Source organism: Pinus tabuliformis, chromosome 3_2 (assembly GCF_031772625.1).
Source record: "Pinus tabuliformis cultivar Carrire ecotype Pingquan chromosome 3_2, CPIR1, whole genome shotgun sequence".
Lineage (NCBI taxonomy): Eukaryota > Viridiplantae > Streptophyta > Pinopsida > Pinales > Pinaceae > Pinus > Pinus tabuliformis.
The window spans coordinates 649,096,721-649,122,177 of NC_142302.1; positions in this window are offsets into that span (position 1 = coordinate 649,096,721).

Here is a 25,457-nt window from a genome sequence, read left to right on the forward strand (position 1 = left end):
GAGCTGGGAAGTGTGGGGGTGACTGTCGATGATGAGGACTTGGTGAGCTTGGCTCTACTTGGTCATTCGAAGAGTTGGCATTCCTATCAGGACTCTGTCAATGGTCGGGAGAAATTGCCAGGATGGGAGAGACTTTGGTCAGATCTTGTGCAGGAGGAGATCAGGCGGAATAACAGGGACGAATCTTCATCAAAGGCACCTGATGAAGAAAATTGCGCTTCGGCTGCCAAAGCAAAGAAGGGGAAGAACAAGAAAGCTTCTCATTCCAGTGTGAAAGGCAAGAAGCAGGACATGTCTAAGGTGAAGTGCTTTCACTGTCACTAGCATGGACATTATGCCACAAATTGTCTGCAGAAGAAGAAAAATAAGCAAGCTGCTAGATTTGCAGTTGGAGAGGCCTTAGCCTCGCAGTTTGAGCTTGATTTTTCATTGATCGCATGCTTGGTATCAGGTGTGATGGGATCGGTATGGTTCTTGGACAGTGGTGCGTCTTTTCACTTGACAGGAGATCGAGATTTGTTTTCTGATATGGAGGAGAAAGATCTTGGAGTGCACATCGAGATGGGTAATGATGGTAGATACAGTGCGACCAGTATCGGTACCATTTCCTTTGAGAGGGAGTCTGGTAAACCCTGCGTATTGAAGGAAGTGATGCATGTTCCAGGATTGAAGAAGAATCTTATCTCTATGGCGATGTTAGAAGACAAGGGATATGATGTTGTTTTCAACGAGGGAAAGGCTTTCCTGCGCAGTAAGACAACTACAGAAACCCGGAAGATAGGGGTTTGAGTCAGGAATATTTATCAATTGCATGTAGATGGCTGTGCAACAATGGCATGCAAGGTAGAAGGATTGGTGAGCTGGGATGATGGCGAGCTGTGGCATAGGAGATTGGGCCACCTTCACCATGGAGCCTTGAAGATACTGCAACATATTACTACTGGGCTTCCTAAAGGCACTCTTGCGTAGTCAGATCAGTGCAAGGGGTGTACTTTGGGAAAATTTGTGAAAGCCACTTTTCACGAGAAGGATAGTCATGCCATGACGATCCTTGAGAGAATTCACACAGATGTGTGCAGACCTTTCTCAGTAGCTTCGACAGCAAAGCACAGGTACTATGTGATCTTTGTTGTTGATTTCTCTCGAAAGTGCTGGATCTTCTTCATGCAGAAGAAGAGCGAGACATACTCAAAGTTCTGTGAGTTCAAAGCATTGGTCGAGAAGGAGTCGGGGAAGAAGGTGAAGGCTCTTAGGAGCGAAAATGGTGGTGAATTCATCTCTGACGAGTTCAAGGACTTCTGCAGCGCAGAAGGGATTCGAAGAGAGCTCATAGCTCCCCATAACCCACAGCAGAACGGGGTTGCTGAGCGGAAGAACAGAATGATCATGGGTGCTGCACGGGCGATGTTGCATGATCAGGGCCTACCCCTTCACTTGTGGGCGGAAGCATGCAATACTGCAGTATATGTGCAGAACTGTTGTCCTCACAGGATACTTGGCATGAGTACACCCGAGGAGGCTTATTCTAGTAAGAGGCTTGATATTTCTCATTTGAGGATTTTTTGTTCTAACGTTTACATGCATGTGATGAAGGATGCCAGGAAGAAGCTGGAGCTAACCGCAGAGGTTGGGATATTTGTGGGGTACACTAATACGCCCCACAACTATCGTGTGTATTTTCCAGACAGTTGCAAGACTGTTGTGCGACGGGATATCAAATTTCAGGAGGAGAAAGCCATGAAGTGTTCGCTTGAGAGGGAGCCACACTTGCATGCAGTTGAGGAGCTATTAGTTCCTAAGGATGAGCTTCAAGATGTGGATCAGCCACAGGACGAAGTTCATGGAGTGGAAGAGACCACTCATGCAGCGCCAACCATCAGAGGGTGAAAGCGCATTACAGAAGCTGAGTGACTGGCTCAAGATGCAGAGAAGGTTGTATGACCACCTACAACTCAATGAAGGCAGAGACAGTCACTTGATCGGTACATTGGATACATGGCTCTTATGAGCAAATGTGTTGTGACTGAGCCATCCTCTTTCGAGGAAGCTGTGGAGGATCCCACATGGGTAGATGCCATGGTGGAAGAGTATGATTCGATTGTCAGAAACAATGCATGGGAGATTGTCCCAAGACCAAAAGGGAAATCAGTGGTGGGTTCAAGATGGATCTACAAAGTGAAGCAGGAAGTTGACGGGAGTGTGGAGAAGTACAAGGCAAGATTTGTTGCTCGAGGCTTCTCACAGATAGAGGGGATCAATTATGAGGAGACCTTTACACCTGTTGCAAGGTATTCTTCCATACGGACGATTCTTTCTCTCTCATCGCAGATGGGGTGGCACATTCATCAGATGGATGTGAAGATTGCATTCCTCAACAGTCATTGAGGAGGAGGTGTACATAGAGCAACCCGAAGGTTTCAAGATCTTCAATAGTGAGTCGCATGTGTGTAGGCTCAAGAGAGCGCTGTATGGGTTGAAACAAGCACGACGTGCTTGGTACACACAGATAGACAATTATTTCACCAGACTTGGATTCTCCAAGAGTGAGGCGGATCCTAACCTATACCAGATTGTGGTGGAGGGTAAGTTGCTTATCATTGTACTTTATGTAGATGATTTGATTCTGACAGGTGATGAGCTATTGATACTTTCATGCAAGGATGATCTTGCTAGGGAGTTTGAGATGAAGGACTTGGGCCTCCTTCATTATTTCCTAGGATTGGAAATTTGGCAGCGCAGTGATGGAATATTTGTTTCTCAGGGTAAGTATGCTCGGGAGATACTGGAGAAGTTCAACATGCATGGCTGCAAGCCTGTTGATACTCCTCTTCCTGGAGGTTGGAGGAAGGAGGATGCTACTTCAGCAGAGGTAGTGGATGCCATTGTTTATCGATAGTTGGTGGGGTCGCTTATGTATCTGGTCAATACACGACCCGATATATGCTATGTTGTTAACCAGCTTTCACAAGCTATGGTTAAGCCAAGTAAGCTCTTCTCGAAGGTAGGCAAGCATGTATTGCGTTATCTCAGAGGCACATCGGGATATGGATTGTGGTACAGACAGGAGGATGAGGTGAAGCTATGTGGCTTCACGGATGCAGATTGGGCAGGGAGCCCAACGGACAGAAAGAGCACATCTGGAGGGGTCTTCAGTATCGGGTCGACAACAGTTTCTTGGTACAGTAGGAAGCAGAGATCCGTGGCACTCAGTTTAGCAGAGGCCGAGTATATGGCAGCAAGTTTGGCTTCATGCAAGGCTATATGGAAGAGGAAGATCCTGGTCGGGTTGTTCAGTTCATGCTTGGAGCCTACTGTGATTTATTTTGATAACCAGAGTTGCATTAAACTCTCGGCTAATCCAGTATTTCATGATAGATCTAAGCACATTGACATCAGGTACCATCATATCAGAGATTGTGTGCAGCCGAGAATCATGTTACTTTCATACATTCCCACGGAGGATCAGGATGCTGATATCTTGACGAAGGCGCTCACCAGGAGCAAATTCGAATATCACCGAGGTAGGATAGGGGTTGTAGATAATCCATATCTTGTTGATAGGGAGTGTTGAGAATGCAGCAAGATGATGGAACTTAGTGAAAAGGAGTTGCCTTCACTAAGTGGGCCCGTAGGCTATTTTTGGTGCAAAGTCTATTTTTAGACTATGTCTAATTTTAGACATATGGATCATGGTCTATGAGTTGCAGGATGCTATTTGTGGATGATTGGTCATGTTGGTAAAAATAGATGGACTTCTATTTTTAGACATATGGGCGGAGTCTATTTTTAGACTGCCAGGCTAAAAATAGAACAGTCGAATATTATTAGCTCATAATAATATTTAGACTATAAACATTATCTTATCCTCTTGGAGCACTTCAGTTCGAGCTACAGATGTGGCACATGCAGCTGTCAGAAGGAAATACGCCTTTCTTATGGGTCAGTTGAGCTATTGCATGATGGACTTCAGTTAGAATTCAAGTGATTGAGTTTGGTGGAGTTGATTGAGGAGTTGATGGAGTTGTGTTCAGTTTGACTTGGTTGAACTAGTTGTATTTAGTCTAACTACATAATACACTAGTGATGAGTGATGTGAATTAATTGTTAATTAATTCACTAATTATTAACTCATAAAGCAACTAAAGAATACATCAGTTAACTCATTGCATGGACAGTTTAGTGGAGACAGGTGTTAGAGGTTGAGACTGCTATCAGTTGTGACTATAGTTGTGCATGAGATTTGCACATGCATTGATGGAGACTGCCAATGAGAATTGTAGTACAAGCCAAGGAAAATGAGCTTGGATCATTCATATTCTTGCTTTTGGATTGCGCAGTAGAGGCAGGCAGACAGCAGAGGAGATTTGAACTTGTGACTTGATTCAGATCTGAGCTAGTTTGTGTGTAACAGGTGGAGATAGTATTGAGTACTTGTGAGGAGTATCTTACTATGTATTGGTACATGTTCTCTATCATTATAATATACAGATAGTGTGGGGTTTTCAGCTGTATGCTTTCCCCCAGGTTACATACTATGCTAATGTGCGCATGCGATTGATGTTTCATTGTTTTTAATTTCGCAAAATTGATGATCAACGTAGAGGAGGTTATGTATTATGCATGCATTCCGTAATAGTGTATAATCAGGATAATCTCTGTGAATAAGTGTCATATTATTCAAAATTTCTACAGTTTCAAGCTCCCTCTGAATTATGACAACCCTTTTCATGGTTCATTTTCATAAGATTCATCTTTTGTTCAAGGACCCAATTTGATTTTCCAAGTCATCATGCCTTTAGATTTCATACCTTGTCTTTCACAAGAGAAATATTGATAAATCACTTGAGTTTGTGGATTTTTCTTGCTATCTAAAGACACATTGTTAGATGAAAAAGAAATAAAAATAGTAATATTAATACTTAAATTAGATGAGTACTCCACACTGGTCTCAATATTATATGTTTTTCTTTTTTACTGTAGTGGAGACTTCCAAGAGATGCTACAAGTCTTGATTCCTTTCAACACTCATTCAACATTTCATATATTGATATTATGTCTTACTTTAATACAAGTAGTGAGATCCTTTTAGGATGATATTTAATTCTACTAATGAAGTTTGAATTATATCTATCTATCTATCTATCTATCTATCTATCTATCTATATATATATATATATGTATATATATATGTATGTATATATATATATATATATATATATATATATATATATATATATATATAATATATATATATATATATATATATATATATATCTATATATATATATATATATATATATATCTCTGTGTGTGTGTGTGTGTGTCTTTTAACTATAGATCACAAAAAAAGATGAATTTCTCATCTAGCAAACAAGGCTTGAATATATGCTTTTATGATTCGATATTGGTTCTTCTTCCAAGTAGATTCTTCACAGATTTTAAGGATTGCCATTAGTCCTCCTTAACTTCGTATTCATTTGACCTTACATGACTTTACAATTCGAATTTGAGAGGTAAATTGCGACCCTTTATTCATGTACAGGCCTTCGCCATATTGTTCAGAGACTGCAGCTAGACTGAGCCTTATGGATGAGCCTTCTTGGATCCTAGTAAATGCTTTACGAATTCCTCTTACCGTTGAAATTTCCAAATTCTAGATTGCACCCTTAATTGCAGAGGTAAGAATTTATAATCATGCCCATAATTATGTTATTTATATTCTAGACTATTTGACCTTAAAATGGTTCATTTGAAAGTCCTTTATCCTTAGCATAGAATTCATCTTCTAGATGCCTTTTTCCATTTACCTTGCTTTGATACCATGTTGAGAAATCCATTAGGGCAGCATATTAGGGTTTCTTATTAATTTGTTTTCTCTTTTACTTGAAATTTTCTTGTTATTTGTAATTATTTCTTCTTCTTAGTATATATTCATCATCAATACAATCGCCAAAACTATGAAGATCATCAAGAGAACACAAGATGTAGGCACTCAGCCAGGGAGAAACCTCTCTTCTAGGGAAAAACCTAGAAATTATTCGTTCCTTCTATAAAATCAAATCAAATGAGACAACCTTGAACTTTTGACCAAAACCATAGACTCTCTCCATCCATCAAGTTAGCCTTTCCAAGAAATATTCTTTCAAAAAGCTTTGATCCTCCAAAATGAACTCAAATAAGGTGAATCTTCTCAAAATATAATCTTATAATTTTTCTCTTCTGCAACTACTTTGGTCCTGCAATATCACAGTCTCACTTGCACATGTGAACAAAAACACAAAATTTTGATCTATTTGGCTTGATAGAGATCCTCCTCTTCTAGACTTCACATCACTTTCCTTGAATTATCAGCTGCACACCAAATCCTTCTTGTATCCTCTTTAAAATAGGTCAAATTATAGGGTATATATAATGGTTTGAAGGTTCTGTTTGAGGCCGACATGAACAATGGGTAGGCCGATTTGATGGTGGAGGAAATGAAGACTTAATTACAACAAAATAATTCCATTTTTTAACATGCAAAGCCCAAGAAGGGTCTATGAATTTGAATTTTGACACAAACCTAGAAGATATTGAGTAGGTAAACCCTCTCTATGGACAAAGATGATCCCTCGAGCCCAAATAGTGGGGCTAGCAACAAACGAGACAGTCTCCAAGATACTTTCCTAGATTACAAACGAAATAATAGAAGATGAAGGAGACCTACATCGCTCTGATGCTATAATGCACTCCTTGTTGAAGATCTTGGTCACTTGCTCCTCAGGCTCAGTCATTGTTGCTTATAGCATTTGAATTCCTAAACAAGAGGCCAAAGACACAACAAAGCATAAAAGTGAAACAAGAATAATAAAATATAATCCACTTAACAGATCAAGGAGAATTAAGATAAATGAAGCATTGACACAAGCATTTATGGAAAGTGAACCAACAATTGTATATATTAATAAACAAAAGAGGAAGCATACAACGTAGGCCTTGATATTAGTATCCCTCCTTGAGTGAATGTGCATATCCAAGCTCAAGCTCTCCAAGCACTCCTTCTCCAAGCCAAAATGAATAGTATGTAGGCGCTATCTCAACATAAGGGTGCAAATAATCAAATACCAACCAATTGAGAATGAAGGGGAATGAATATATAGGCAGAGAGAGGGAGCTAGGATCTCACCAAAGATAGGGGAAGGTCCTCATCTCAAGGAGGAAGCTCATAGAGATAATATCAAAGGGTAATATTGGGAGAATTTGACTACATCTACAACGAACAAAATCCATCTCATTGTTCTGGAAGCCTCTAGATCACAAATCTTCTTGTCCTTTTTGGGAAAACTTGCCTTTTAGGGATCAACGCGAGTATCTAGGCCAAATCTACGCTGGCAGCGCAAGGCTCATATGATGCAACCTGCCATCAACACGAGTGGGCAGTGTCTCAATCACACTGACCCAAAAATTAGGGTTTTGGAGCTCAGTTTCTCAGAAAATCTCAGGAAAATTCTTCATTAGTTCTTCAGGGAGGATCTGGACTGCATATGAGAATAGGTACATTGTACAATTTTCAAATTTTGGGTACTCCGGGTATGACACAAGGAAGTGCAGGAAGTGTGACAAAATACTATGTAACAAATTCCCCCTAAAGCATGAAGGTAGAACATGGAGTGATGTCTAAAATGCTTTACGAGCTATCGCAAGGACTAGATCAAACACCATCAAGAGACTTGCAAATCAAAGATGCATATACATATACATATATGAAATCTCTGTCATACATATCTCTAAGGTACTGAAAGGGAGTTTCTAAGTCATCTTCTTGGATAATGAGGTGAAGTCGACAGGAAATGACCCGTCGAAGGAGGGCCATAATGATTCCCTCATCATCGACATGAAACAAGTAATAAAGTGGAATAAATGAGAATGATCCAACACTGTGGCAAAAGTTCAAACAATGTATAGGCAATAACTTGCATATGGGACTTCTCTTGAACATATCAGCGACACGACTCTAGAGTGTGGCAACAATTGACTCAATATAAGACTAAGGGTCATGGTGATGAAGTGGAATAGTTAGATGAGAGGAAAAATGGATCACCCAAACCCAACAGGACAAGTGACTGAGTGAGGATATCCCAAACTTGACACAAGAAATAGATGAGTTTCATGATCAAGAGCGACATGTTTCCTGTACAAGAGATGTTTCACTTTCACTTTTTCTCCACTATTTCTAGTGAGTACCCAAATTATTTTTAATCACAAGCTTGAAGGGGATAGCATATGCTTTTCGTATACGTTCTTTTTTCAAATGAATCCATCCTAGTAAGTTTTACGAGTCCTAGGGAGGAGAAACTTGGTCTCGTCATGATGACAAGTCTTTTGTTGTTTAATTTTTACGAGTCCGACAAAAGAGTAACTTAGTGTCTTTTTCATATTTAGAGAGTTTGAAAAAAGAATAGAAAGAAAACTCTATCAGGTCCCTTTTCGTAATTTGCCTCCTGAACCTGAAAAGGTAGAAAACAATGTTCAAGAGAACCTCTTAACCATGTCAACCAAGGTGTTCCTTTTTTGTAAATAGTCAATCCCAACCCTAAAAAGAGGTAAAATTATATTGAGACGACATCAATTCATTTAATTTAACTAGTTCGAAAAGACAACTATTCAACGATCTTTTCATCTTTCGAGAGTCTGAAAAGAGCTTAAAGATGACTCTAGGGGGGTTCCTTTTTCATTTATTTTTAACGAGTTCGAAAAAGAGATAAAACAAAAACTTGTTGAATTGGTAAAAAATGATCACTGTTACGACCCAAAGATTATGTAACTACACAAAGATAACCACACATCACTGATATCGAGAAAAATAATAAAATATTGGAAAAAATGTATTTGAAAATTTATAAATAGACAAAAAGTAAAAACATTTTTACCATTTCACCGAGGCTAATTTGGAGAGTGCATTTTACCCTATTTTCCTTGATTTTTCGAGAAAGTAGTGTGGAAGATATGGGGCTCCATTTCACGAACTATCAGTTACAGGTAAGAGCTCTTCCCTTTCTCTTTCTTTTCATACAATTTTCATGCCATTTAATAGATTTTTTGACTGCTTAATAGAAGGATCTTCATTTTTATGATCGGGGGCAATCAAAGCAAGTCTGATCACCAGATCTCCATGGATCACCCTTTATTCCAAAAGACTCTCATGTTGCTAGTGAAAAAACAATTTGAACAGTCGCTCTAGGTGCAGAGTGAAAAATAAAATGAGAAATCCTCTTTCTTAATCGATTTTTCCAAATTTTTAATTCGTTGAAAAGCTTCTAGATATTATTTGTGGGTTATTTGTAGGTGATTTTGCCAATTATGGCCATCGAATGGAAAGAGAGAGGCCACAAGGCAGAAGATCACCAAGCTATCGAAAGCGATGCATGTGTGAACGCTTTGAGGGACTGTGGATTACTCAAGTTCTTTCAGACCCCGAGACTCAAAGCTCAGAATGAGTTGCTAGAATATCTCATAGGATTATGGGATGTCAATCGTGAGATATTAATCATTGGAGATCAAGAGGTAGCCGACATATACTTCATCACTGGATTGTCCAGGAGAGGAGAGAGGGTTTAACTCTTTGGAGCTCGTACCAGAGGAGAGAGCACTAATACCCTGATCAAAAGGCATTTCCCAGGTGGAGATACAACAGTGAGCAAGAAGGTTAAGATAGCAACCATCGACAACCTTCCCTTGAGGACTATTCTGCATACCATGGCCCATATAGTTGGGGCTCAGGTGTTGCATGAGGCAAAAAAATCATAGTTCCAATATGTAGTGGACTGTCTTTCTCCAACAATATTTAATTGGTGCAAAGGATTGTTGGTCAACATGAAAATACAGATGACAGAGTGTAAAATGGGACGCTTGAAGTAGTTCAGGTTTAGATTGATTTAAGTCACATTCTTCTTAGAGTGTGTGCCTCTATTTCGATACTAGTGGGTAGAGGTGGATGATCTAGCTCTGAGGGATCTGAGGTTGCTCAGATGGAGTGAGATCATACCTCGAGGTGGAGGAGGTCAACGGATGCATTTCCCTCCACAATTCTTTGGTTAGTTACGCTAACAATTGATCATGGTAGATGACTATGCCTATGCGGGCATAAAATTTAAGGAGACCCAGATCTTCCTCTACCGCCTGGTGCACAATGGACCAATGTAGGTAAAAAATTGTTTTTTGGAATTTTTCAAGTTTTATGATTTTTTTTTTGAAGTGTATTTGAGAGTTGACTTATGATAATTTTGCAGATGTGGGACCAAAAAAACCCCCTGGAATGTCTCCAATAGCTTGACGAGTAGCACGCCCAATAGAGGAAGATGCTCCCTATGAGGAAGGAGTCAACCCCATAGTGGAGATGGAGTGGAACCTGGAAGTCATTACTCGGGGAATTCCAAAGTACCCTACTATAGATGACATGTTGTTGTGGTACCATAGGCATACAGTGGGAGTATCTGTGAGACTTCATTGATTGTTAGGTCGAGTGATTAGAGTTGTCTCATGCTATCATGAGCATCATGTGGGTGAATAGCCTATTCCTAGTCATATTATCTGCACTGTTGTAGGCTTTGAAAGCCATTTGTCTCAAAACACTATTTTTTAAGATTTTGATATAATATATATATATATATATATATATATATATATATATATATTGTCTACTTATGTGTTCATATATCATGATGATGTGTTCGAGTTTTTACAAGTGACGCAAATGTCTATCTAAAACATAATTTGCTAATACATCTGTTAATGTATTCAAATTTTGTGGAATGTTTTGATATGTAATGTAATCAAAATTCCTTTCAAGTAATCGAACACGTAGATACATGCAAAAAATTTGTGGATTTATTACTGAATAATGACCACTTAAATGTAGCATAACGAGTTGTGAATCTATCTTAACAACCAAATTTCTGATTTGAGAGAAACTCCTTCTGATAACAGTTCAATAACTTAACTGTACTCGGAAATATTATTAGTTGTTCATCTTAGGAAAATACCTTGTAAATTGATCAATTCGCCATTAGGGACAAAGAGTGCCCAAGCCGCGGAGGATAAGTTATGTGTGCTACAACAAGCACCATCAGCAAAACCAACATAATGGTTTGATGACATTTGCGAACTGAGTAGAACACAAGGTAAGCAGAAGAAACATGTCTACAAAGCAAAAAATCACACCAAAAAATCAAAATGCACACTAATGAATTCACACACTAATGTAAAACAGTATCTACATGGATGATCACACGTAAAAAAATTCATATGGATCCCATTTTCGAACTCAGGTAATCGATCAAAAAAGAATGAAATTCAAGTTTCACCATTGGCATGACGTGTAAGCATCGACTCGGCCAAATAGTGGAATAACACACATAAGTGACAGTACCCTCATGCCCCTCAAGCGAGTGAGGGTTATGAGTCATAGGATGAATACCCCATTGTGATAATGGGTGAATGGTAAAGACTCGGTGAGAAGATCTCATAAAATGATGCGAGAAAATCTTGATCTCATGGCGAGAAAAATATGCCCCTAGTTGAAATATTTTGACAATTTCAAGTTGGACAGAAATGTCAATAGGTAAGATAGTGGTGATATTTCCCATGTTACCCTCAGATAGAACTTCATGCACCAAAACAGGTATTTGAAGTGGATGCGTCGGGTTATGGAAAAAAAAAGTCTCAAGACATGAAGAAATCTCATTAAGACTTGAAACGAGGAACGATGATGAGCATCATTCCAGGGAGTTTCATCAAGAGACATAACCTCAACAATACTCTCATTGGTGGGGAATATCTTGTTCAAGGGATCTGGAGAATCTAAAGAACCAATCCAAGGAGATTGTGAATATTTGTCCAACTGCATACTGAAAATAGTACGACTTTTAGAAGTAGCCACTGAAGCCAAATAACTTCTTGATAACCTTGTTCTAAAGGACTTAGTGGCATATCATCACTGAAAGAATCAACCTGATCTGGAGTAGGGATGATCCATGGATCACTTGAGGTTGAGATCATGTTGATTGAGGCGACATGTGGAGGTGGGAGAGAAAATGTTACCATTAAAGAAGAATCTTTGAAAAGACCTTCCCCCACACTCTCATAGGGAATATCGGTATTTCCCACATATGGGACATTGCCATTTGAAGCACCAGAAGAGAAAAGGCCAATTGATAGATGGTGACAATTTTCCCTTCATGAGGAAAATGGAGCACGCAGAATAAAGAGGATACCACACAGAACATGGCGTGAGTCCAACTTCGTCCAAGTAGAAGGTTGTAATTCAGATTTGCATCTACAACTTCTACTTCTATTTTGACAGTTTTCCCTTCCAAGGTGATGGGAAAACTTGTGATAATACCATAAGGATGGGAGCCTCTACTATCGAAGGCTTCTAAGGTGTTCAGAGACTAATTGAGAGGTGGAGAGCTGATGGCTGTCCAACATGAAACAAACATGATGCAAGTGGAAGCACCCTCGTCAATGAGAGTATGGTGGAATGTCTTCCCTTTTATAATGACTGGAATAAAAAATGAAATTTGATGGGGAAGACGAGGAACATGGTTTTCTAGATAAAAAGTGATCAAATTTGAATCCGCAGGATCGATTTCTCCTACAACAAACAATAATGATTTTCATTGTGTTGAACAAGTTTGGAGAACTTCCAAGGCAGACATCACTAAAGGCGCTTGAGCCAGATCTTCGACAATACTGTAATGTTGAGCAGCTCTAGTGTTCGAATTATAGGATGACTTTCGAAGCACACCTTTAGGAGGCAGTTGGATAATGGATTCATTATTAGGTCTCTCGATGTGAAGAGGACTAGAACTAGGTGGAGCAGAAGTAGAATGTGTATCAGTGGCTTCCTTTTCCATTGTCTGTTTTTGAGGAGTTTGATAATATTTTCATTGGGTGTAAATAGAAATAGGCACTGTGCCACTCATGTAAACCTGAGAACCTGAAGAGGCAAAGGTTTGTGGTTCTACCAATTGGGTTTTCTGTGATGGAAATGGCTCTTTCAGTACAACCGGTGTCCCTTCAATAAGCGACTAACTTCCACACAACGGGGACAATCCTTGGTATAGTGATCTTCATCACAAATGAGGAAAGGATACTTAGGCTTATATTTGGAGGCATCATCAACATATGGCTTAGGAGGATCTTGTTTCGGGGTATCAGATTTTGCTTTACCTTTACCCTTCTTACCTTTTGAGGCTTTTTCTGCCATGGTAAACTGAACGGCATTAACCTCAGAGGTTTTACCAGGATTCAAAGAGGATTTCAAAGGAGGATTGATCATTGGATGCAATATTCGAAATAGAATTTTTCTTTGGAGAAGTTTTAGTGGAAGTTTGAGATACTGATCCAATAATACCATCGACAGGTGGTACATCTAGAGACTTAGAAGATGTCGGGTCCGAAGATGGTTTTAGAGAATCAGGAAAAATCTCATATAACGTGCTAGATTGGGAATATACCAAATCTAAATACTGGGCATGGCCAATGGCTTGATCTTCAGTAACACAACCTCTCATTGCTATGTCTAGAACAATTTTGTTGACGAATGATTTGTTAAACCATTCGGTTAACAACTCATCGGGTATTTCAAACTTAATGAGGTGACGCCGATGTCTCCATTCATGGATGTGATTAGAGATGTGGATCGCAATATCCTGTTTCAACAATGTAAGCAAATGGGTACCAGTTTCATAACGAACCGGTATCTGGAAGTGAGTGAGAAAGGCCATGGCCAAAGAATTGAAGTCTAAATACGTACCTCGAGGTAACTTGATGTACTATTTCGTGGTTGCACCCATCAAGGTTAGCTGAAAGAGATGTAGATGAACAAAGTCATCATCGTAGGAATTGGACGAAAACCATAAGTGATAATTCATCACATGGGCATGAGGGTCTTATTTAGCATTTCCTTTGAATTTTGGGCAATCACTAGGAATATTAGTGGGAATTAGAGGCCAATAAGGCGAAAGAAGTATTGGATCATTAGTAAGCCTTGAGACATATGGCAGTTCCAATGTTGCTAGAAACGACAATTACAGGTTGAAAGACATGTAAGGCCTTTGATAAGGCCTAGTGTGCAGATTCCATCCTTGTTGGTAAGGGTTTTGTCCCCAAAGTGGTGGATTTTGACTATAAGGAGCTTGATTTTTCCCCCACTGAGGGATACCCTGACCATACGGCAGATTTTGTCCACACAAAGGTGGGTTCTATCCAAGGTAAGTCTAATATTGACCTACCATAGGACGTTGAGAACCATAAGGTGGTTAAAAATTTTGCGTGGCATATGGATTGTAAGGCTACTACAACTGCTGACCCTGGTGAAAAAATTGTTGGCCCTGCTGCTGCAGGGGTTGGCCTTGTGGCTGCAAGGTTTGACCTTGTTGATATAAAGGTTGGGTTTTCTACTACAATGGTTGACCTTGTTGCTACAATGGTTGACCTTGTGGATATAAGGGTTGATTGGATTGTTGGACAAACTGCCCTTGCTGATACAAAGGTTGTTGACGCTGCTGCAAAGGTTGTCTCTGTTATTGAAAAGGTTTCCCTTGTTGCTATAAAGGTTGTTGAACAAATCCTTGAGGAATTTCTTGTTAATACTGATAAGTTCTAGTTGGGAATTAACCATATGCACTGGAAATGGGATTTTGACAAGGTTGCATGTAAGAACCTTATGAATCATAAGATTGTTGGTGGGGTATCTGAGTCGAATAAGGTTGTTGATACTGGACATCACTTTCTCCAGCAAGAATAGATGATTCAACAGGTTTATGAATACCACTAATAGGTTGACTCACTCCAGCCATGTGAGGTTGTGATCCACTCACATGGGTTCCACTTGAGACAAGAGGGATATTCAGAAATTCCCCCCATGTTGTGAATGAGGCAGTGGCACATTTTTCCACTTTATGGGGGAATTAAGGAACTTATAGATGCATTAATTGAAACAGACGGTTGTACTAGGATTTTAGTTTGAAACGAAGGTAACTGTTGTGTCGGAATAGTCGGTTGAATCAGAATTGAAGTAAAGCCATTTTGCACAGGAATATGAGAGGTCACATTAGGAATAAACGGACCAGAAGTAGGCATATCATTCGATGACCAAATGGGATTCTGGTATAACAAAGAAGCACTGGGAGTTCCTGAAACTAGTTGAGCCAAGGTTGTATAACTATGTGGAAGCATAGGCCCACTATTTTCAAGAGGTTGTTGAGATGGAACTCTTCCTACATAAGGAAAACCTTCCAGTGTAAATTCATATTTAGAATCATTATCAACATTAGGAGTGTGAGTAGCTGAGACTTTCGTAGGACCTCGAGGAGAGGTTGCAAACTCACCTTCTAAAGCCATGGGTGGAAACAATTGGTGAGGGGGAATCCGAGATGATGGGGATAACTCCAAAGGTACATCATGAGTATTTTATGGATTATAAGGTTGTTGTGGAGATATCACCAATGGATCAAAAAGCAGATTAGGAGGATATAAAACATACATCTATGGAATCTTAAGGGTTTCTGGATCAGACTATTGAGATGACGATGAGTCTCAAGGTGGGGGACAAGAAGCAAGGTGTTGGATACTTGGGACAATTCCAAGTTCAAATTCTTGAGGTTCAAGTGATTGTGAAATTTCAAGATGAAATCCTTGTGATGACCCTTCAGTATCAGTTGATGAAGGGGAACTGTGAGGTGAACGCAATGGTTCAGCCACGATGACTTTCTCTCAAGGGAAGAAGTAGAATAGATGATTTTGTTGAGGGATTTAAAATCAAAATTTACAAGGAATTACTCAATATGAGGTCAAGAAGCAACTGCATGGGTTCGACATGTTATCATTGGCAGCTAATTTTATAACTTAAAACAAAAAATAAAGAAAAAAGAGTTATACTAGGTAAGAGGGTTTACCAAGTATCTGTGAACCACAATATATACCTTAGTCGAAACCAAGGACTTGATGTACGTCGACCAATCTACTCGAATTTTATGTTCGGTGTATCACATTTACAAGGTGGCAGACTCGATTACCTGTGGCTAAAATATAAAAACCTAGTGGGATCTCCCAATATATACTCAACGGTACAGGGAGCACAAGTCCGTGTTAGCGTTGTCTAATGCATAACCGTTTGGTGATAGCATTCCCATATACTTGTCATACTGAAGTGCCTCCTATATACCTGAAAGTACTGGAGAACCTTTGATATACTTCCGTACTGGAACGATATTTCACCCCTGAGATACAATGTAGACAACTAACGACAACTACTATGTTTAAAGACGCCGGAACACGTCTTTAGCCTAGACCTGTAGATATTTGGGTTAGGTTACAAATTCTCTTGGATTCCTATGATGTAACTAAATGAGAAAAATGAAATCTTCATTCGATGAAGGCTAAACTAATGAGGGAAGAGAGCCAACCAAATAATGCATCAATCAAGCAAAATTCATCAAAACATATTTCCTTCACTTTTTGAATGAAAAATGTAAAAAATGAAAACTACTCTTTCACTTTCACTAATGAATGTAATGCCAAAATGCAATCTTATGAGAAACAAAATAACTTTCTTTCACTAAGATGCACTAATATTTCTTTATCTTTTTCTTTCACTTTGATTATAAATGCAAACTAATGCATAAGCAAGGGAAAAATTAACTTCAAAACAACTAAAATGAAAATTTCATTCACCTTGGTTTTGAACAAACGTTTAAATTTTTTTTAAATGAAGAGATCCTTTCACTTTTCTTTTCGAAACAATGAAATCAAGACAAGCATACACTTTCAGTTTCACCAAAGCAAACAATAGTAATCTACGTTTGACAATGGAGTAAAAGTAATTTTCAAAGTACAAAATATGATCCAATACTAATGAAACAACTGCGCAAATATGAACCAAAAGCAATTTGAAAATGGTGTCCTCACATATTAAAAACCTTAGATGGAGGCAATCAGACTCACAAAGACAAGCCGAGTGATGAGTGAAGGATGACCTAGACCTAGAAACCCTACCAGACAATCTAAATTCACTCACACATCAACAGAGGCAAAGAGACATTTGCAACCATTAAAGAACAACAATCAAGGAAAACTCAATGAGATCACATTGGAAAAATACTCACAGAGGTTGAGACACACTGAAAATGAGAAGAAACCCTAATTTTATCTAGTCTTTGGGATCAATGTACCTGTGAAAGGTAAAGTAGCACTGAAAGGTAAAGCAATGTGACTGGTAATAAAAAATCAGCACTGGCAATGCTTCTGTAAGAATAGAAAACACGTTGGGCAAGGGAAATAAGGAAAAAAACCAAAATATTCAAAAATCAGACTAGACTCAATGCTCTCAAGAAAAAATTAGTGACTATATAAACCTATAGTGATGCACAGAAGCTGAGAAATCAACAATTGGTCAAACTAATCAGAGGATTAGATTGAAGAAATGAATGGAAAGGTTATAGCTTTCCCAATGGAGTCGTCATTTTTTTGAGTAGGTAAATCCTCTCTGTGGATAGATATGCTCCCTCTAGCCTAATGAGTGGGTCTAGCAACAAATAAATAAATAAATAAATAAAAATAAAAATAAATAAATAAATAAATAAAACTATATATATATATATATATATATATATATATATATATATATATATATATATATATATCAGTTAGGTCGACATTAAAAAAGACATCAAATATTTTTTCAAATAACTATTAATAGCTCCATAATTTCACGCTCTCTCTTCTCAAAATACAAATCACATTGCCCTGATGATGGACTCACTAAGCTAGTCCGAAATGTTGGTTTCATAAACTGTTCACAGGTTTTTCCACAAACATAAAATTCTACCAACCTGTATGGACTCTCTCTTTAACAACAAACAAGACAATCTACAAGACAATTTCCTAGTTTACAAACGAAATAAAAGAAGAAGAAGGAGACCTGCCTTGCTCTGACTCTATAATGCACTCCTTTGTTGAAGATCTTGATTACTTTCTCCTCAGGCTCAATCCTTGCTTCTTATAGAGTCTAAATACTTTCACAAGAGGCCAAAGACACAATAAATCATAAAAGTGCAAATCTTAGTGTATATATAGGAGACAAAGGTTAAAATTTTAATAAAATGGGACAATGAGGGGTTCTAGTGTACATAACAATATAAAAATATAAACTTAATCACTCAATATATAAGGATTAATAAGGTGTTTTAAAGTTAACATGGCCTTATATAGGGCATAACATTTATCCTGGAAACCTAAATCGAGAAAGATAATTTTTTTTTAGCATATTCATTTACACAATATATATATATATATATATATATATATATATATATATATATATATATATATATATATATATATATATATCAATGTTTTACAACTCAGACTCGGACTCGGACTCGGCCGAGGATCGACTCCGACTCGGTAATGACTCGGCCGGCTCGATTTCAATGACTCGGTCGTTGTAAAAAATACATTAAATATTTATTTTTTTTATAAAAAAACATAATTTTAAATATTTTAAACATAATTTTAAAGATTTTCATTCAAGTTTCCAAACACACAACATTATAATATACATGGAAGACAACATATGATCAAAGTAGGCTCATGAACCAATCCATTATATCAAAATGGTACGGTGGTACCCAATGGCAATAGTAAATACATAGTCAACTGTAGTCTGTCATACATGATCAAAGACTCAAGAGTCAAAACAAAATACAAATAACCAAGGAGGCTAGTAGTTACTGCCAGAGGAGCCAAGATCATCTCGACCAATCTCTGGATCATCATCATCAGAGTTAGACAAGGGGCCCCATCAATGACCAGTACTGGCTACTGCTAGAGTTGCCAACATCATCTAGCTCAGTGTTACTTGGGAGCAGGAGCGGAAGTGGGGAGCGAGAGCGAAAACGGGAGCAGAAGCGACATTTTCAGAAGCTCCAGGTTTGAGAGCGAATCCCAGAGGAGTTCAACAACCAATGTCACTAACATCAAGGTACACAGAGGGATTGGTGCTCTTGATTAAATACGAGTTCCATACCCTAATACATGACAAAATTCAATGGAAACATTGCAATCCTCCAATCCTAAAACCCTGAAAAAATGATAAGTCTGCTGGATTTTGAATGAAATCTAAAATTCTACTTTCTCCATATGAAATCCAATGAGGCTGGAACCACTCTTAAACATCCTGAGTCATTTCATGGTAATGTTAAAAATTTAAGTAAAAGGATGAAAATGAAGATTAAGGAGAATGTCACTTTTACTTTAAGAATTTAACATTACCATGAAATTTGAACATCATATCAATACTAGGAGAGGGGAATGGACCCCAAATAGCACTTAACCAATTTAGAAAACACCTTGGAGTCCCCAACAATCAGCCAAATGTTAAAAAGTTAAAAAAAAAATAGAAAAATCGTTGTTTCTTTGGGTGACTGGCTGAATTTAATGACTCGGCCGAGTAGATGTGCAAAACGGCCGGGTTGACCGAGTCATGACTGACTCGGCCGAGTCATGCAATAACTCGGCCGAGTCAGTCATGACTCGGCCTCCCGGACTGGTTTTTCTACCGGGTCACTCCTCAAGGCTTCAACTCCGTTCGACTCGGCCGTTTCGGTTTCGAAACAGCCGGTTTGTAAAACAATGATATATATATATCCAAGGCATCCATAAATCACCAATCCATTTACTCTATATTAAAATACAACAATTATTCACTAATTCAAAACTACAAACCATGTGCCTGAAAACCATTATAAGTGAAAATCGTGTGACAAAAACTACCAAAAATGGTTGAAAAAAATTACCCAAAATAATTTTTTTGGGGGTGTTTCCATTGAACCCTAGCACAAGGGGGATTTCACCCCCTTGTTACCCCCTCATTATGTGTGATTCAATGTACAATGCATGGAGGTAGTTGTGCAAAGAATATAACACATACCCAACATTCTTCCACTTGTTGTTTTATTTTCACACAAGAGGTCACAAGAGTGTATGATCAACAATCCAAGGAAATAATGCTGACATCATTATCTACACCAAGAGAACCTCTCAAAGCTCATATATTTTTTTAATGAACCTGCAACATTCTTCATAGTGTCCACCTTCACCAACAACACCTTTTCTTAAATCGTATATCTCACAAAATAATAATACACATCAATATGCTTTGTCTTATAATTATACACTAAAATCTTTGCTCGGAAGATTGCATTCTAACTATTATAATATATCCTCAAAGCTCAATTTTGTACCAAACCAATACTTGTAACCATTTTGCTTCCTTGCTTGCATGATTGGTTTCCATGTTGTTGGGTGCAGGAATTACACTTAAGTAAACTCCTCAACACTTAAATTGTCAACCCAAGGGATTCGTAAACTTAAAGATGAAGCAAAGGAAATGCCAAAGATGGTATGAATGTTTCCAATATCAATCCCTACTTTCTTTAAAGGAAAGGTTACAAAATCAAACTATAGAGGAAAAGTCAACTTGAATTGCTAGAAATAATCTAAGACTGGAACAAAAGAAAATGCATTTGCAAAAGAGAAAAAAAGAGAAATCACTCTAGCTGATTATTGACTAACTACTGAGTGTGTGTTTCTTTCAGCAAAGACACTTTAGCAGTCTTCAATAGATGGGCCCTTCAAACCTTCTTATATAAAGATTTCCTTCTCGCAAGAATCTATCTTGCACTAGTGCAGGATTCTTGCACTAGTGCAGGAACAAAGATTTATGTCGAGGGTGTAAAATGATGTCTGTACTAAAAGTGTTTTTTCTTTCGTGTAAGGTCCAAATTTTCTCAAGTCCAGAGAACTCAGTCCAAGCAACAAGAAACTAGTTCTTGTGCTAGACCAGAGCTTCTTACACTTTAACTTTTAATCCTTGAAATCAATGCTTAACTACTGCAAGTGTTAGAAAGCCAAATTGCATAAAAGGGTGACTGTTTCTAAGTTTATCAAATTGCAGAAAGAAAGAAACAATCCTTGTAATCTATCCTGTTATGAAATATCAGTGAAAGCAAGAAAGCTGTTAGAAATAACTTAAAAATAATTACTGCATCACACAATCTTGCACTGGTGCAGGAATGGTCCTTCTGCTTTAAACCAGGCAGAAAACTAAATCAAACAGATTTGCAGAAAGTGAATAGCACACCAACGTGCACTAGTGTAGGTAATTTCTCCTGCTCAGACCAGGCGGGGAAAACCAATTGAAATCAGATGCAAGGAAAGGAAATTTAAATACTTCATGTGGCAGATCTGCTCTCACTCAAACAGGAATTTAAAAGCTATAAAGTAAATCATACTTGCAAGTTTAAAACATAAATTAAAAGGAAAGAAAAGGGGGAGAATGTGTTGGGTTGGCTGAGCCCTTGCTAACCAACGCGTTTCCCTTTTAATTAAAGATGTTGCTCAACACTTGCTCAATATATCAACATTCAAAACATGAGAGATACAATGTAGAATAGTAAAGGAGAGCTCTCTCTTATTAAGTCATAAAGAAAATACATACATGATTACAATCCAACCCAAATTGGGTGATAACAAAAGACAGGTCTGTTACTGCCTTCCTGGTTCTATCTTCATTCTATATACTTACTTAATCATTCCTTTCTAACTTGTCCTATCTACATTGCTTCTTATATAGATCCTCAGCCAAAGGCCAATAGGATAATTCATCTCGTTACATGCTTTTTGCAGAATTTCGTTACAACAGATTGCATAACTATTTACAAAATAAGCTTGCGGCCTTCAAAATTAGGCGTTTTAACAAAATAGGTTGTCGCTATCTTCAACTATCTGTTTCTCCCAAATCCGACCTCAACTACTCTAGATTGCCTTGCTGTCATAGTTGGGACTCGGATGCCTTCAGATGTGTTTAGCGGTCATGGCTAAGGCGGTGCAAAAATAGGCAGCAATCAAGGGGGGTCCAGATTTGCTGCCAAGATTCACGTCATTGGCACTGGTGCGAGATCCGTTTTGCACTAAAATCAACAGTCAAGGTAAGCATTAACTATTAAGTAACATAGGAGATATCGATGAGTTACAAAAGTAATTACAAGTGAGAAATCACGTAATAATAATTAATAAATGCTAAGTTTGAATTAAAAATGTAAAATATAAAGTAAATGTGAAATGTTTCATCGTTCTTTCACTAATGCAAGATGAGGGCATAAATGATAGGTAAAACAGGGGTAAATGGTTATGGTTTTAGGACAGAAAGATGGTCAAAAAGGGTACAATTTAGGGGACTAACGTTAGGCCCCTATACTACTAGTGTAACCCCTTATTGTTATTAGTACAACTCCCTTACTATTTTGTTGTACCCATGTAGTCCCCATATTGTTACTATTTGATGAGCCCCAAAAATGGATAATTAGTTGGGCTCATTCAACCTCCTAATTCGACTTAATCCACCATTCTCATTAGTTTATTGCATGATTTTTATTATATTTATGCTAATAGAGTGGATTGGGTTAGTCATTATGCCAACAAGTCTAATGTGTGCTTTGTGTAGCCTTTTTGGTCAATTTGGAGACAAAATTGAAGGTTTTAATGAGAAATTGGCAGCCAAATTCGTGGGAGAACAAGGGAGAGGATTTGTAGGAAGGTGTCCCCTTCATTTATGGGCCCTTACCTCGAATTCTCCACCATCAACTCGGAGTTCAAGGGCCACCAAATCAATTAGCACAAGGGCAGCCAAGCAAGTCAAGTAGGACTGTTGTTAACTACAAGTTTTGGGCAGCCAAGTCCCTAAAGTTTAGGAGGACTGTTGGGTCCTCAATTTGTATAAATAAGAAGGCTTAGGGCCTCATTTTGGTTACCTGGTGGTTAGTAATTTTGTAGCCAATGGTTAGTCATTTTGTAGGAAGAAGTTAGCTAGTCTGTACTTCGATTTTTAGGCAGTAGATTAGCTTTGCTTTCAGCACATTTTCAAGTTTCCCTTGTGGACAGTTTTGATGTAACTCTTCTTTTCTTGCTCAATAAAGATGAATCCAGCTTTGCACCAGCTCTAAATCTCTCTTAGGAGGCTGTAACTCTTGGGTTTGGGCCCATCTCAAGCACCCAGTACCTCCTTTGTTTACTTTCATGTGTCTTTGCTGCATTCTCAGAATAAAATCTGTTATTTAGATTTAAATATTGTGTTGTTGTTTAGGTTGCTTTTGATGATTAAAAATGTTTTTCATGTTCAGATTTACTTGATAGGTTAATCGTAGGGAAGATCTTCAGAAAAAGGCTACCAAACACCTTGGATCTCACCTCCCCCTCAGTGGAATCATGAGCTGGGACCAATGTGACTTTGCTGCCAACAAAAACGTTGTTTTGCTTTGCCATGCAATTCTTAGTGTTGGAATCCTCTTTTGTAGATGCTGATATTAGTAGTGTTTAAATGCTTCAGTTGATGATTTCTTAGTGGCATAAGTTAGTTCATGCATTTCATTTCGAATAAACTGTTGTTCATTTCCTTTTGTTGTTACTTAGGTCAGAATAGAGTAAAGTAACTAGGTCATAGGTTTTATAAGTGTTTGTTTGTTCAGTTTGAAAAACCACTTGCAGAGTACCTATTACCCTTCCTTACCTGCACATACTCCATCCAACCTACCTGTTTCATCCTTCACTCAGAACCCTTACCTTACATTTACCTCATTCGCTTACTTTTCCATGATTCTCATCTTCTTGTGCAACATCGTTTCATCCCTCCTTGAACAAATCTCACCATCTGCGCCACTCCTCGACTCCATCCTCCAAGTCTTGAACTCCCCTACACCCCTATTTCACCTCCATACTCGTTCCTCCACCTTTTTCCCTCCATCCATTCTCCAAAATCCTCTTTTCAGAACATCCTGTAGAAATTCCTGAACATCCTGTAGAACCCCTGCAGACTTCCTGTAGAAGCTCATGAATGAGGTTTCTTGATAGCCAAACTTTGTGAAACTCTCAGGAAGGGTGCTAGGGACCCCTTAGGACCTCTTCTAACCTTCCCAACCTCCTGCAAGCATTTTCTCCCACCGATCCACCTCTGCACAGTCAAAAACAGTGAAAGCACATGCATGGTAAATCTGACAACTTAATCAAAAATACAAAAAGATGTTTTCTTCAAATAGAAGTAGTTTAGACACATGTATTTTACCTTCCTAGAAGTAATGGCATCTCTTTCAGTAGCTTGCATCCTCTTTTTTGCATCAGTAGGGCTAACTGGTAAAATTAAGGTTTGCTAGGGTTTACATTTCCTTTCCGCTTTTCGCTTCTTTCTGCAAGTAGATTAGCCTCCTTTGAGTTAGCTTTCATCCATCGATTAAAAAGCTTCTTCTAAGAGCTCATATAAGTTAGCTTAAGCTCCTAGCGGACTTGTGCCAGCTGACCAAGTGACAGCTACGGCAAGAGCAAGTACTTGTGCATATAGCACCGTCGCTTCCAAGTTTGTTAGGAACTACCAGGTTGATAAAATTAAAGAAGGGAGTCCTGAGAGTTGCAACATTATTGCTGCAATACTGGGGCCCGCCATCTTTTTGGCACCGTTGCCGGGGAAGCGTCAGAGTATTGGTGATTGCCGCTTTTCTTCTATTTTCCACTACAATCTTCTGCTAAGTAGTTTATTTCATTTCCATTATGAAATTTCATTTATGCAAAAGTAGATTAGCATTTCCCGCATTCATAGATTAGCATTTCAATTCCGCAATTTCATTTCTGCAAGCGTAGATTAGCATTTCAATTCCGCAAGCGTAGACTAGCATTTCATTCCTGCAATTTCATTTGAGAAAAATAGATTAGTCCTTTCCTGCTTTCATTTCAATTCCGCATTTTCATTTCAGCAAGATAGTTAGTTGCAGTTCAATCTATTTTAGTTTTGCAGGTACAAGAAGAAAAAAGCAAAAATCAACCAAAAAGATTTCATTTCATGCCTTGTAGGAGTAGAGATAAGTTAGAAAAATGACTGCACAACGCCCCCACTGCTTCACACAGCCAACATTCTCTCTTCTTCGATGGCTGTGATTAAAGAACCCTTAGGTGGACAGCAAGACATATTTGAAGAACCTCAAGGGAAGAAGAAGAAGAAACCATTCCTCTGGAGCAAATGGCTACAAGCAGAAATGTTGGGAGCAGTCCCTTGTCCAAAGACGAATTTGAAGATCAAATAGAAGATTTCAAGAGTGATATGAGGCAGTTTCTTGCCAGGCAATTGGATACCCTGTGGATCCAAAAGAAGCAAGAGGAAGGCAAGAGGTCTTTGGTCATCTTTTGTCCCAGGTGCACTAGAAAGCATCCTAGGAACGAATGTCCATTGTACTCTATAGAAGTGTGTTTTGTCTGTGAAGAATACCATCCTACAGATCAGTGCCCTTCCTTGCCCAGAATTAAAGCTGCATATCAGAGAGCCAAAGGAGCCACTGAATCACTCTATTATATGAACCAAAGGAGGCCGCATG